We start from the raw sequence: 16,014 nt of genomic DNA, 5'->3' as shown, positions 1-16,014 counted from the left end.
ATCGGTTACGAAATGACGTACTTTTGACCACTTTTCTACTTTTTCTGGTCGAAGTAACTAATTACGAAAAGTACTCCTCGATGGTAATGGTCAGGCAGTTCTTTCGAGTATCGTTTTATACTTTTTCGGGTTCGAGAGACACCAATTTACAAAAAAGGACCCCCCTGGAGTTTTATTTTCCGTGTCTTTTTCAAACTCTCTAATCATGACAAAGCCTTCAAGTTTTACCTATGTCGGACTCATTAAACCCTAATGACATTGGACTCGTCACCATGACAAGACTTGAGCTTCTCCTTCCTAGGGCTCGTTAAAGTATTACTAGGTTGGACTCAACAACAGGTTTATCATTGATTTTCTATGGCAGCTAGTCACTCTTGAACATCGACACTTTTGCTTCTTGTTGGGTTGGGACATCCATACATCGTCATTTGGCCTCATTCCATTCGATTCATGCCGTCTCCATCGAGCCTCTAATCCCTTGGTGCCTGAACACTGCTACCCTCCAGAGTCGTGTCACTGACATGTTCAAGAGTATAATCCTTCTGCAGTTTACACCCTCGTCTTCTCCTCTGATACTCTGCTTCGCCATCTACCTCTTGTTCCTTATCTCGTGTCATTGATGGGGGAAACATTATGGCCCTCCTGCGATGGGTCGTCTCCTATTGACATCAGCTCATTATCCAGGAGATTGATCTAGAGATCCCCTTTGGTACCTTAGAGCTTGCATGCCTCAATGGCAAGTTCTTCGCACCTGACGGTTGACTTTCATCATTGGTCGTCAATTGGGTGATTCCACGAGTGTTCAACTTCAGCTCCTTTTTCACACTTCGTGGATTGTGCTAGACAGTACCTTGAGAGCCATTAGCATTATTGGTGGTTTCTCTCATGCTTGTTAACGGTTTTCATCATTGACCGGTAATCAAGCGATGTTCTATCATGCTCGACTTCAGCACATCTATTCGCATGTTAGGATTTGTACTATGATCGAATGGGTTCAAGACCCCAAACTCAGATTACACATGTTTGGGCTGCGTGGATTGGTTTATGATTACATGACTTGTTGATGGATGGCTGCGACCACACCTGAGTCTTCATGAATGGCTGCAACCATACTTTTATCATCATCATGGTGTCATTAGCTGGATGGATGCGTCCATACCACAGACCTATTTCGTATGTCTTTTGGATGGCTGCGCCCATGCCTAGACTACATGTACTTCATCATCAGAGATATTAGTTGTACTTGCGTACAGGTTCTTCCAGATGGTGTCACAACTCAGTCAGTTTCGTAAAGCATTTCACCCCTCCCTCTCTTTTGGGCTTCATACTTTAGGGGGCATTTGTTACACAGTAATTTGTCACTGTCTTCATCCCAGTCTTCCTACTGTGTCATGTGTCCAAGTCATTCATGCTCATGTTAGACAAATGCTCTCTGATGTTGCCAAATGACCCACTTTTCCAAAGGTTTCTTCCTCATCGCGTCTGTTAGCTAACTAAACACATTTAAGGGCACTCCAAAATAGCCCAGAAGCGCTATCATCTCGGAAGTACACCTGTTTCCAGCGATGATCAGATTTTATGTGCCAGCGCGACTATCGCTTGTAATCCTGAGCGATGATCTGACTAGCTACGTTATTCAATAGCGATGTCAGCGCGGAAGACCAGTTATGTGCCCGCGATGATCCAGATTGGGTGAATTTGTTCCAACAGTCAGCCTTCCAGATGACTCCATACCTAGTTGTTGGCCTAGTTTATGTCACCCTCCTTTCTCTGGCGTGGTTGTTCCGTCATTTGTGCTACATTCCTTAGAGATAAGCTCACCCTCCCACCTTTCATGGAGACTCCTCCTATTTAAACTCTCACCATTGCTATGTGCTGCTAGTTTGGAGTTCTTAGTCTTTGGAATGGTTGCTGATAGTGTTGTTAGTGCTTGTGAGTTTGCTAGATAACTGGTGTGAGTGTGACAAGTGTGGGATTGTTGATAGCTTAACGAAGGTTGTGAAGTGCCCTTATTCTTGTGCAAAACTTGTGAGTGAGAGAGACTTGTGTTGGGAGATCCATATTCAAAGAGTGAATGCTTGAGGAACATGTTGGCTGGATCCCTCTGAGAAGGTTTGTGACGTCAAGACTTTGGTTGTAAGCTTACTCTTATTTCATTATTAATGCAATCAATGATGTTTTCCTATGTCTTGTATGTGATGTACTTGATAGCTCATGACTTCTTGACTTTGTGAGTAAATAGATCATTTTCGTTTGGTTACGTTCTTTGTTGTATTTCCTTTGCATTGTTTCAGGTTGATTACTCATTACGAGAAGGAAGCGGAAGCTGGAGCGGCACAACGGAACTCCATCAACCACCGGTTGAGGTAGGCCTCCAACTATGACTGTTTAAGGAAAGCTATTGTTGATCTATCCTTTTTTGTGATTAGACCCACTCTAGGGCTATAGGGGTTGCCTCTGTCTATAGAGGGAACACTTTCCTGCATCACATGCACTCTTCATTGCATCCAGACCCTTTGGTACCTTAGATTTCCTTTTTCACGGAGGGACATACTCGGGAAATTCTGTTGCAGAGTGCGTCGATTGGATGTCTGCCTCCACGTCTTCTTCTTCCTCTACCTTGGAAATCAGAGCCTGTAATTCCTCCTCCTCTTCATCTATCTGAATGGTGACAACCTTGCCCTTTTCTGCCATTGATAGCTTGCCATATCGCAGATTCCTTGGGGACATGCGGACAGGTCCCATCGCCTGCTTATCTTTTTTTGGTCTCGACGTCCGAGGTGATTTCACGATTTCTGGCACGAACCCAGTATCTTCGGGAACATCGTCTACCATATGGGTCAACGTGGCCTAACCGGTGGTTCCTTTATCAAAGCCCAACCCTCTCCTCATATTCGTCATCTTGTCTGTACTCTATGCAGTCTTTTGCGAACCTAGGGGCTCGAATATCGCTCAGTGCTCAACACTTTGTGCTCTATTCAACCACTCAAGTCTCAAGTGAACAAGTGTTGTCTCGTGGCTAGCCCCTAGAGTTTTATAGAACCTTTTGAAATCAAATTCGACTATTCCCCCCAATTCTGGGTCATCAATGGTTTCTTAGCGGCATATTTTCTGAAATCTTGCCCATAACTTATGTCTTAAATGTTCGTTGCCCGCTCCATTTGGCCTCAAACCGAACATCCTGTCAAGAACAGTGACACCAATGGTCACTTCCCAGCCTACTCATGCAGCAGCGTAGCCCTCCATGGATGGGTGCGAACCTTGTGACATGTTGAATCTACACGCACCTCCCTTTTCACACATCTCCTGAACATATTCTTTTATAGAGTGGTGCTCCCTTTAAACTGCCTGGAGTGCTGAGTCTACTCTTCCTATGGCTAGTCAAGTGGTCACACCACTTGTGAGAGGCTCCATCTCACATTCCAGTATATACCGTGGAAAATCCTTAATTTCCCTTATGACGGTTGGCACTGCGCGGTCTACTGTATGCAGTGTGTTCCCCTGGTTAGTATGTTTGGTGATATGTGGTCCTAAGCATGGCAACAGACTAGTCAATTCTTAGCGATAGTCTTCTAATTCATTGGTATGATCATCTGCACCTTGCCTTTCCATCCTTGGTTTATCGGCAAGATATGCTTGCTTGGTCTCATTTTCCAGCCTCTTGACCTCTACGTCCATCAAAATGCTTTTCTTCCTTAGTTGTACCTAGTCATTTTTGAATTCGCGAAGTCTAAGGTTCCCTTGCTGAATGGCTTCCTGAAGCGTTATGTGCTCTACCTCGTGTAGCTGTGTGATTTCTTCATCCTGGGGTTCACACACTGTCGTACCTGCGTGTGTTATTATGTGGGGATTCATCGTTGCATGCCCCTAAGAAATTATGGTCCCTACCCTGTTCCTCAACCGTAGAATTGTTTTTGCGGTCAAGGTTTTGCACATGGTCCTATAGGCCCATCGAACCACTGGTACACACAGGTCTCAGTCAGTGCGTCTCACCTGGTGAACCCTATTCAACACTTTGCACACCCTGTCAAATGCTTCTCTGTGGATAGTTCTTGGCATGCTTCACCTTTCCTGCTACTATGTTTTGTTCTGATTCTCTATTCTGGGAGCGATGTGCACTTGTGTGGGTTGCATGTCATATGTTTATACCCATCGAGAAAGGTGGGTGCACAAGTTGTTCTGCCCCTAGTAACTTACTCTCATCCTTAGCTTGGGTTTTCCAAAATCGTAGGCGCATCATCCTCTTGCATCCATGCTTGTCCTCGAAACTTCTTTGATGTGTACCCCACCATCTTGCGAGTGTCGCGCATAGTGCCCATTTCAAAGCATCGAACTGCTGTTGTTCTAGTACTGCGCTTTCAAATTTGTTTAGGAATTCATCCACCACTATCAACCCATCATATGTAGGCAAATTCCTTACCTTTGTTTTCACACAGCACAGTGATCTAACCGTCATGTTGCAATTAAGCATTGTTACTTCGTGCAACCGATTCCACTAGCACTCTATTTCTTCATCTGAATCCGAAGTATAGGAGCTTTCGCACTCCCACGAAATCCTTTCATCTGCAGTCAGATTCACCCAATCATGTTCTCGTGTATTTGTCTTGTAGATGCAATCGAGATCGTCATCACTATCATCATCGCGCACCAGTTCAATGTATCGCACTCCTTCGGCTGGATCTAGCAGTACTACTATGCGTAGTGACTTTTTATCAAAAATCATTTTTCACTTCTTCAAATTTATGACTCCATTCATATCGGTGGCCCAATCGATTCCTAGTAGGGCAAGATAGGGATTGTTGTCATCGACAATCTCTATCACTTCAAAATCCTCCTGTGTGCTCGCACCTTCAATTTCCACCGTTACCCCTTGCAATCTTCCCATGGGAAAGATCTTCTGTTGGTTTGCCATTCATAACTGAATAGGAGACCATTGTAGTGTGGGTCTGCCCATGCATTCCCATGTTTGTTTCAACAATACATTCACGTCTGATTTGAGATCTAGGATTACCTGATCCATTTCATACTCATTGATTTGTGCAGTCAACCTCATTTCCCTTCCTATGCACAATGCATGCTTTCCCAGTTTCCGGACCATGTGTGGTTCTCCTGACCCCGCACACCTAGTGATAAGTTCCTATAGTCCTTTTACTACCTTTCTATCATGTAGTAGTTTCATGCATGTCTCCAGAAAGGTAGTGAGAATTGAAGGATCCATCCCTAGTTCTATTTGATCCTTACTACTTGAAGTGGAGGTCTCCGTGAAGCTCTTCTTACCTTCCATGAATGTCTCCTTCACGTGTTCTGAATCACATTCAGGTTCCTTTGTAGGAGCCTTGCGAACCCACGCACTTTCTTCTGACTGCTTTCATTTATCATTGCTAGTGTTCATACCACTCCTGAGTACTATGATTACATTCGGGTCTTTTTTGCGCAGCTCAGACCTCATCATCTGCAAATTCTGAGTCGAAGGAGGTTGGAGTACCCCTTTTTCGCGCAACCTCACTATCAATGCAAGACAGTATTTTACTTCATGATCAAACTGAGTACAATACAAACATGATGTCCTTGTCAGGTTTGTAGAATTGCAGGCATATGCCCTAGCCCTCCGCAATTATAAAAAATTAGTTGTTTGCAACCCCTTCCTAGTCCCATTCCACCTCGACCTGGTTTGTGACCCTAAAATCTAGCATGCACCATTCCTGTATTTTGATAGATGGCTCATGTTTTGGTTTACACCTTGTAGGTAGGAGTCTGATCCATCATTAGTTCGCAGCTTCTGCAGGTGTCTTCATCATTGCCTACCGACCTATAGAAATTACAAAACAATTGTTGGGATGTCTGCTTATACTTCTGCAATAGATGACAATTATCCATAGTGTGTTTTCCTCCTATGTGATAGATCACGCACCATAGTGCAGGCGTCGTGCTTTGTCCTGATTGTGCCTCAGGGTTTAACGACATCGACCCTCCTCCCACCAAGTAATTCATGAACATTGGACATTGGTCCTTGTCATGTCTCTGGCCTTTGCACTTTATGCACCATACCTCCTCGTGCACCTCTGGCCGAGGTGTCCTGTCCTGTTTCAAACTCTGCAGCTCCAGACACAAACTTTACAGTTGCGCATGGATTTGTTGGAATCCCAGACCAGTTTCTTGTATAGGGTCTCATGCAATCTCATTTCCATCTCCAAAGTTTCAGCTTGGGTGCAAAGCTTTTGTTGTGACAACGCCATCCTTAAATGCGGTGTTAGTGACGCTAAAAACCGTGGTGCTACCCATCCATCAGAGTAATATTGGCTTCACAAATCATACTCTTTAGTCTTTGGTCTAGATCCCATGGGGTCTCGCCTGGGAGCATCACGGTCTCCTTAAACTCGATAATTGATTATGTCTCTGACTTTGGCCTGTTAAATTCCTTATTCAGCACGGTCTGGATTTCCATGATTCATGCGTTTGGATGGTCATTAGAATGCTTAATGTACCATGTTAAGGCATGATCCTGCAACACACTAACCAATGTATCCTTTTTTATATTGTCATCCATGACTCCTTGTGCTTCCCATACCACCCTTACTACGAACCAGAATTGGTCTGGATCTTCATTCCCTACTCCTCTGAATACCGATAGTTTGATCACACTCAGCATACTGAACTGTGGTGGTGGCGGAGGTGGGGTGGGTGGATATGGAGGTGAGGAGGGTGAGACAGGTGGCGGTGTAGGTGGAGGTGGTAAGCGCAAATTCTCTGCCTTATCAAACTGACCACGCTTCTCGGAGAAACTTTCGCGAGCTCTTCCTCACTTTCCTGTGAGGGTGAAATTAAGGGACTAGTTTCTAATTCTTCACTACCTCCACTTCTATAGATCTTCCAACTTTTCATAGTCCCAAACATTAATTTATTCACATAAGCCACTTTTCACACAGTATCATCTTAATCTAAGTGTTCAAAGATTTAATATACTTCCCTCGCAATCCTTTGAGGAATCATTGCTCTGCCTCACTATAGCTGATGGTTGTATCTACTGCGAACTCAATGATAAATCCTCCTATAATTCGATCGGGCCAATGGTCCACAGCTCACGCGATCTTATCTCCTGACGCCTCTAGTCTGCGCACTAATTCCAAAGTCCACACGATTGGTTTGTTGAGCCTACACGTTCCCTGACTATATACTAGCTTCGCAATCCACTCATACAGTTAAGAAGGAAAGGATGCAAAGAAATTTTCGTGGATTTCCATATATAAGTAGCTCTCCAACCATTGTTCCTTAGATACTCGCAGATTCCTATTTTCCTATGTCGCGAACTTGTGAATCTTCTTGTCTAACCACCCTTCAATTTCTTTCTTTGTTGGATTCCAGTGACATGACATCAGACATCCATTATTCAAATCCTATTCCCAGCAACAAAACCATTTGTTGGCTTGTATGGGCCTGACCCAGGTTTAGAGATGATTTAGCTAAATAAATCCCGATACCACTGGCCCTTTCAGCAATAGTCCACGGACCAAGGACTGAGGTCTCACCCAAAGTAGTATGGGAGGGTGCTAGAACCAGGTTTCCGCACCCTAGAGATGTGTGATGGTTTTTCAGTGGTCTGCGGTTTGACCCTGCATGCACATCGCTACATGCACCTATCAGTATCTCGCAGCCTGCAATGTTGTCATCGCGCATCCCTGCTCGAGGTGTGATCCGTGTTATTACTGGAGTTCCTTACTATTAACTCGATATCATTTGATTACTTAGCTTATTTATATGAGCCCAATTATACTTAACAGTGTTTAGTATTCATATATGTGTGCGTGATAAACAAAATAGTATAAATGCATAGAAAGTAATACAAAAGAAGATACACAATAATTGGAATCAAAATTCTCTTTATTATTCTTCTTCTTGGGTTACAAACTCAAATTTTCCCTGCGCACTCAGCTGCAAGGGTCCACACACTCAGCTGTGAACTCTATTAGGCCTCTGTGCACTCAGTTGCAGAGCCTCTTCCTACTACTACTACCTAAGACACTTAGACTTCTTCTCTATCCGCTACTAGATCATTACATAAATCCATTAATCCCTAATTTTCTTTACAACTTAGAGCCTTGTTCTATTTATATAGTCCCATTGTTCGCAGACCATGGGTAGGATGACATGACATTACATTACATTACAACACTTAGGGTGGACAACCCTATGACTCAACATACATTTTGCGCTTCGCACTCACAAATCATGGAGTCTTACAACATTATTTGACCAAAACTTGGGCTTTGCACCCCAAAACTTGTTGTGGGGGGATTCCATGCCCAACATTTTATGACAGATGGATTTGTGAGAATTATAGAAAGGATATATGCGTCGAACAACAGTGAGCTCAAGAAGCTGATATTGAGGGAGTTTCATGCGAAACCATATTCGGATCTCCCAAGCTATCAGAAGAAATTGCGTACAGTGAAGAGGTCCTATCATTGGTCGAATCTAAAGAAGTATGTGGTAGAGTTTGTAGCTAGGTCTTTGAGCTATTAGATGGTTAAGGTACAGTGTAAACATCCAGGTAGACTGCTACAGCTGAATGTAATTCAAAAAAGGAAATGGGAGGTCATTTCCATGGATTTTATCACATGGTTGCCAAGGACAGTGAGACAACATGATTCCATCATGGTTGTTGTGGATAGGTTGACAAAGGTTATGCACTTCTTTCCAATGAAGTCTAGATTCTCAACTAGTGATGTAGCACAAGTATTGATCAGAGGTGTGGTCAGATTGCATGGAGTTCCAAAGAAGATTGTATCACATAGGGATGAAAATTTCACTTCCATGTTTTGGAAGGAGTTGTTTGCAGGTTTCTGAATAGAGTTGGCCTTCAGTACATCTTATCATCCATAGATAGATGGACAGATTGAGAGGGTAAATAGGATATTGGAAGACGTGTTGAGGATGTATGTGATGCATCAACAAAAAAAGTGGGAAGAGTATCTTCCACTCATAGAGTTCGCTTACAACAATGGTTATCATGAGTCTTTGAAGATGATTTAGTTTAAGAAATTGTATGGGAAAAGTTGCAATACTCCCATCAATTGGAGTGATCTAGTTAACGGGGTGTTGATTGGACTGGACATGTCGGCATACATGGAACATGAAATGCAGGTTATAAAGAAGAATATAAAGGAAACACAAGATAAGAAGATGAGTTGTGTAGATCAAAACAAGTTTTTCAAGGAGTTCCAGGTTCGGGAACAAATGTACTTGCACACCAAACCAAAGAAGAGCTCCTTGCAGATTGGATCATGTGCCAAGATGGCACAACAATTTTATGGACCTTTCAACATTACTGAGAGGATCAAACCATTAGCCTATCGACTTGCAATGCCATCCATACTGAAATTCCATGATGTTTTCATATATATTGCTTAATAAGTATGGTAAATATGATGATCATGTGATTGACTAGTTTGTATTGTAGGTGGAATTAGATGGATATTTCTAGCTCGAGTCTCAATGTGTATTGTAGAAAAAGGTGTTGATGCTCCAGAATTGAGCAATCAAGCAGGATAAGGTGCAATGGAAGCACGTTGGACCCGATGAAGCTACATGCAAGATGATGGATTAGGTGCAGGCTATGTATCCTTCAATGTTTCCCATTTGAGGCAAATCAGTTTTGGTATGGTGTTATGGTATGTCTTTGGTATATGTGCATATGCATATGGATGTAAATACCAACATGAGCTATCTTATAAAGCTCCAATAAGCAGTATGGGTGTCATGTCATTATATTTGTCATGTTGTTATGTTGTTATGTTGATTTTCTTTTCAGCAGGGTGATCATTGTAAACACTGAGTTGAGCTACGATATAAACTTCCATGATCATTATGTTTTCTTTCCATCAGTTTTTCTGAGGTATATGTGTGATTGAACACCAAGGATGGTGTCCCCCAAGGGGGAGGGTTCTCTAACATACATCATGAAAAGTCCATGTAATAAAAGTTAAAGGAAGGAAAAATAACAACCACAGTTGATAGGACGCTTATTCCAAGTTGAATGTTGGGAAAAATAATAGTGATGGGGATCAATAGTGGTTGATTAATGGCTAAGGAAATTGGAAAAGAAAATGGCTACGTCTTTGGAAAGGAAAAATGAAATTTTTGGGACAATTATTTATGAAAATAATGGAAATTAAGAGAAAAGGAAGGGGAAAGGTGACAGGTTGCATGTGAGGAGGAAATTGAACCCAAATGTGGATCATGGTAAAGCCATGATGAGCACCAGTATTGCAACAAGGATGATGCAACTCCTGGGGCTACCAAATTTACTTCATCAACCTGGGTTCGTACAATCTTGGAGGTGACAATGTTGTATACACAAATAAATGTAATGGGTCCACTCTTTGTCACTACTGAGCTGAGGCGATAGAACACTAGGGTTCTCAAACCAGCCTTCTCTTGATTAGAAGAAGTCCGATTACCAATTGAGAGAGGATAATTTTACCCTAATTGAGATAATTGAAAAGCTACTTACCATAGTAATGAAAGACTGAAAGAAATGCATAGAAACACATAATTAATCTAGCTATTTGTTAGTATACCTCGCTTGCAAAAGAACTCTAATTTTACACATGTGAAGTATGAACTAGGCTAAGCATGAAGTCTGATCTAAATAAGCACTTAACTACTGTGTGCATGAATAGATATAAATACCTTTTTTTAGTTTTTTTCTCTTTTGAATGTAAATGTTAATCCTTCTTGGTTGCATGGTAGGTGAGATAGGTGTGGAGGGAGATGAGTGCAATGGTTCAAATGGATTGGGAGGTAAGAAGGGGTCTACTCCTAGATTTAGTGATGTTTTTCTTCACAATTCGGGCTCAAAATAGACAACTACAGGTTTTCCTACAGGATTTCCTAGTTCACCTATAGGATCCGCCTTTTTCCTACAGGAACAAGCCGAAAGCATAAGGATTGGTTTGAAAGGTGGGATGGAGCTTGGATAATGTGAGTAAGGATTAAATATGTCAAGGGAGTGGTAGGCACTCACTTAGAACTCAAACCAAAGCTTTACAATGGTTGGATTTTCTTAATAAGCATGGCAAGTTTTCCTTGTAAAATGATAACTCGAATTGAGAACTTAGTGGCGTTTCGCAATCATGGGTGGATATGGTTTGGCTGAGGCTGGTGATATGAGGTCTTCCTACAATGTAGAAACTCCTACAATAGATACATCATTGTTGGCATTTATCTATAAATTTATCTCAAAAAAAGAAGGGTTTACAAAAATAGAAAAAAACTTAACTTTCATTATTTATTTACCAAGTTCATGCATGGGAATGCTTGAAACCATTGTGAAAGAAACATGAAATTTAATGCAAGACCTAAGATATTAGAAACATAAATTGCAACCTATCTCTTAAAACTGAAAGATGATGACCTAATTAGCAGAAAAAAACCCCTAAATTTCTTAAGAAACCAGAATTCTGTCTTTTTGGGGCTGAATGGGAATTGTTCCTCAAGTGATGATCCCAGGGAGGGATGGATGAGGTAAGATCCACTTGTTGTCAATTTTTTTTGAATATTTTCTTATCTCTATAATTCTACTGTTAGAACTATTCACAAATGGAAGCAAACTAATCAAATCTACCAATACTTGCAAATTAACAACACCAAAATCAGTTTAACAACTAACTATGAGATAACCTAAGCATACATATACAGTAAGAGGAACCTCTGCTGCTAGGGTTGGGCCCTAACCCAAGAGCTTCAACCCTCTGAGTCAACTCAGTGTTGGATCAAGGGAATGCTACTCATTTTCATTAACATATAAAAAATACATAAAAGTGTTTGGTCACAATCCTTCAACTCAAAAACTGCTTAGCTATCTTGCACAAAAAATATGAATCCTAATGAGGCTCTAGGCCTCCTTGTTTATCAAATTGAATTTTCCAACAACTTTCTTAAATCTAGGGATGCTTGGCTCCCAATATTGAGATTAATTGGTTCTTAACTCTCACTGGCTTGGCTGCTAATGATCCTCATCACTGGCTAGTTGCAACTCCGAGCTGGTGTGATTTGATTGAGGGATATTCGAGTGAGTGAGGAGTTAAGGAGGGAGATCCTATCTCCTATAATCTCTCCTTCTTGTCTCATTCGAGTTCCTGCACCCTAATTAGCCACAATTTTCTCCCAAAACCTGCAATCAATGCACATTAGACCACTAGACATGACATCTTACTTTTACTCATCTCATTAAGCAAAATATAATTAAAACATGTAAAGAATTATGAGAAGAGTTGATTTTAGTAAGCTGGAGGTGCATTAAGGTCCATATATTTTACCCATTGATGAGCCTCATCATCACCCCCTACTGAAAGTGTTTCTCATCCTCTGAGCAACTCAATCTATGTCCATGTCCTTCATTGCTTTGGTGGCTTCCCTGACATTCCATGCTTTTGTTGTAGTCTCCTCCTCTTGTGAATAAAACCTTGCATTCTTCTCTATCTCCTCCCATTGCTTTCTTTCTTCTTCTTCCTTTATTCCTTCCAACATACCTAAAAGCAATAGTGGACTGGGCTTCAAGCCAATCCAATTGACTTTGAGTCTTTTTAATGCTTGCTTATACATTGGGGTTCTATTTAGTGCCTCCCTCACTCTGTCAGGAGAATGATATTCTTTGATGTTTAGGTTGTAAGGTAAGGTGTTCCACCTCCTTTGGTAGGCTTGCTCACTATCATCTCCTAGCAATCTTAGCATATCTTCAAAATGTGTGACTACGTGTTCTTGTACAACAAGGTATCTTGATGCAAGTTTGGGATCATTTAAAATGAGGTTCTGAGTGCAGATGACAACCATTGGGTTAGAATGTTCTACTCTGATCATAAGGGGTTCTGCCTCTTCTTTTTCCCATACCTTTTTCATTTCTGTAGCTCTCGTCTCCTTATGATTCATCCAAGATGCCAAGACCATTAAATGTAAGTCCCCTAGCTTTGGATTTGGGTCCCACACATTTAAATCTGTCAAATCTAATTTGTGTAGGCAGAACTCAAATATATTTTCTCTATCTTCTAGGGTTCTTTGATCACATAGGTCAATGAATTGTCTGTAGTCTTCGAAATGCATAGTTCCTCTTTGTGGTAGGGTCTTTATCTGGAATTGTAGCCATTGTTCCTTGAGGTATAATGCATATGACATTGCCGGCATCCTGCACTAGATTTCCTACATGGATAGACTGGCTATAGTTCCCAATTGGCCTTCCTTTTATTGTAGCTTCTTCCTTAGCCATGTGTTCTCAGCCTCTGATTGAGACTTCATTATTGCTTCTCTCTCTTATGCTACTCATTTCTTGCCCATCTCCATCAATTTCTCCTCCATGTGGCCTACATCCTCTACCCCTTTTGATCTAGCAATTTGCATCCACCTGCGTGTCCTTGCCCTCTCTTTTTCAACTTTGAAGACTAGAGGAACGGAAAACTTCTATGGTCTCACCCTACCTCCTTCAATGAATCTGTAGTAGGAGTCGAGGTTTGGATGTGGGCTATGTTCCTTCAGTTCTTGGGCCTCTTCCTTTGTTTCTTCTTGAGTAATTCCTCCTTGGTCTCTTTTTTGTGTTTCGTGTAGGTTTGACAGGGTTTCCCGTAGGATTGTCTCAACTTCTTGTAGGTCTGACTATGTCCCCTGTAGGAGACCTTTTCCTTTTGTTGAGGCTAACTTGGTGATAGGCCTCCTAACATAGGCGATTGGAGACTTGGGAGAACCTTGTTTTGATGTTCCTTCTCTGTAATTTTTTCTTAGAGGGACTCCTTTCTCTTACTTTTTTGGTGAGTCCTCTATGACAATTGGAGTTTTGGTAGGGGTTTTAGGTCTCCCTTGTCTAATCCCAGTGCTCTTTCTTGTCCTACAGTAAAGTGGATTTTGTCTTTGTCTCTTTCCCTTTGATTTGACAGGTGTAATTAGGATAGTTAGAGCAACAGTTGCCTCTTCTTTGTAGGCTTTGGAGACACTCTTGGTGATTCTTCTTCTTCCCTGCTCTGAGTTATATATTTTTGTTCATCCTTCTATTCTTCATCCTTTTCCATTTCCTTTTTCATCATCTTCTTTGTCTCCTTCTTGTTTCTTCATTCTTCTCATATGTTTCTTCTTTTGCTTCCTCCTCTTTTTCTTCTTCATTTTCCTCCTTTGTTTCTTCTTCCCCCTCACTAGCAGTAGGGATTCTATCATACTCAATGGTTTCAATTTCTCCTTCTTCTTGCATGTATGCAAATGTTGTCCATGCAATAGAGATTCCTAAGTTGTGTAGTGCATCTTCAAGGATGAGTTTGATCAACCCATGATGGGCTAGTTGCTAATGTTTTCCCCCTTGTACCTTGAAGCTCATGTCTATCATTGATTGTAATAGAAAATAAGGTATACTCAATCTATTATGAGGAGGCGTGTTCTCTCCAAATCTCAGTATTAGCCTAAAGTGGTATCCATACACTGCATTGTATCTCCCTTCACATGAAATATATTTAATGATGTGATAACTAACTTCATTCCAAGGGTGTGGAATTATCTCCCTTCTAACCCCATTTTTGTCTTCAATTGGTTCTTCTCCTTCCAAAAAGAAACTTTTCCTTGCAAGGGTGTTGTTAGTCTTGTCCTCTTTTCTCCATTGTAACCCTAGGGGGAGTGTAATTACCCTGCTTATAACCTTAGGGGTAATTTCTACTAACAAACCCTTCACTACAACAGTGGAACTGGCTCTAGTAAGGGGTATGAATGACATGGAAAATTCTTTGGCCACATCATCATTGTATCATCTCATCTTCTCAAAGAACCCCATCCATTGATGCCTTGTAAAAATTTCCACCATAGGAGGATGTTAGTGGATTCTTGTTGTGTTGTTGGGTTCTCTTTAGTTGAAACCTCCTGTCATATTTCTTGGTAATTCTTGAGGTCTGGGAGGATACAGTTGAATACTTTTGGTAGGTCAGGAAGTTTTGGAGTTTAACCTTTATTGACATGCAACACAATATTTCTATCCTTATATGGACTGCAAATTCTTAATTGAATTGAGGATTTATTCTTCTTAAATTTAAAATATAGAAGGTATGGAACCTACCTCCCTTTGCTATGTTCTGATGATGATAGCCCTTGATTCAATTGCCTTTTGTGTCCACTGATATATATTTAGGCTAATCCCCCTGTATCCTATAGGTTTCCTGCTTGCTCTAGGTGCTGACTATTTCCTGTAGGTGCTATTTTAGGAATGCCAAGAGTAACCTCTTATTTTGATGATTCCTCGAAGCTGCCTCTACCTTCTTCATATGGGAGTCAATGTTTATTTCTATTTATGGATGATTGTGTTGGGTGATGTGTTGGCTGGCCGACTACGAGTACCTTGTTTTGGACCATTGGTACCACTACCAGTTCATCATATCACCTTGCCTCGTAATCATTTCCAACTCTTATTCTCTGTAACATAACCCTTTTTGGATTCATTCCCCCCTTTTCCTTTGATTTGACCTTGCCAAGTTTGTAGTGGACTAACCCTTTTCTTCTCGTCATCTGACCAAGGGTGGCCAAGTTAACAAGCCACCTTCACTTATAAAATCAACTACCACATTATTACTACAGTTTTAATCATATTGTACTTCTAAGGGAGTATTGGTAATATGACATACCTGTGGGTCCTTTGCTTCGTTGATGATGCATGCTGGAGAGTGGTGCCAATTTGTTGTTCTTTTCGAGCTGCATATTTTCAACTGTATATTTCCTCTTCTGATGACTTGTTCCTTTTGATGATGTATAGGTGTTGGACCTTATTTCTGCTAATATTCCTGCTGTTGCTGAGCTCTGGAGGAGATTTCTCATCCTTGTAGTCCCAGTGCTGAATATGGATGTAGTCTCTGTGGTCTCTTTTATGGGATAGGCTACTACAAGATTTCCTATAAGATGTTTACAAGATGTCTTGTAGCTTCCTTTCCCTTAAACTCTCACATTTTTCCTCAGCTTTGAAGTAGAAGGGGTGTTGAAATGAGTGGATAATGGGGTTAT

Source organism: Pinus tabuliformis, chromosome 3_1, assembly GCF_031772625.1.
Source record: "Pinus tabuliformis cultivar Carrire ecotype Pingquan chromosome 3_1, CPIR1, whole genome shotgun sequence".
Lineage (NCBI taxonomy): Eukaryota > Viridiplantae > Streptophyta > Pinopsida > Pinales > Pinaceae > Pinus > Pinus tabuliformis.
Note: the sequence above shows the minus strand (reverse complement) of the source record.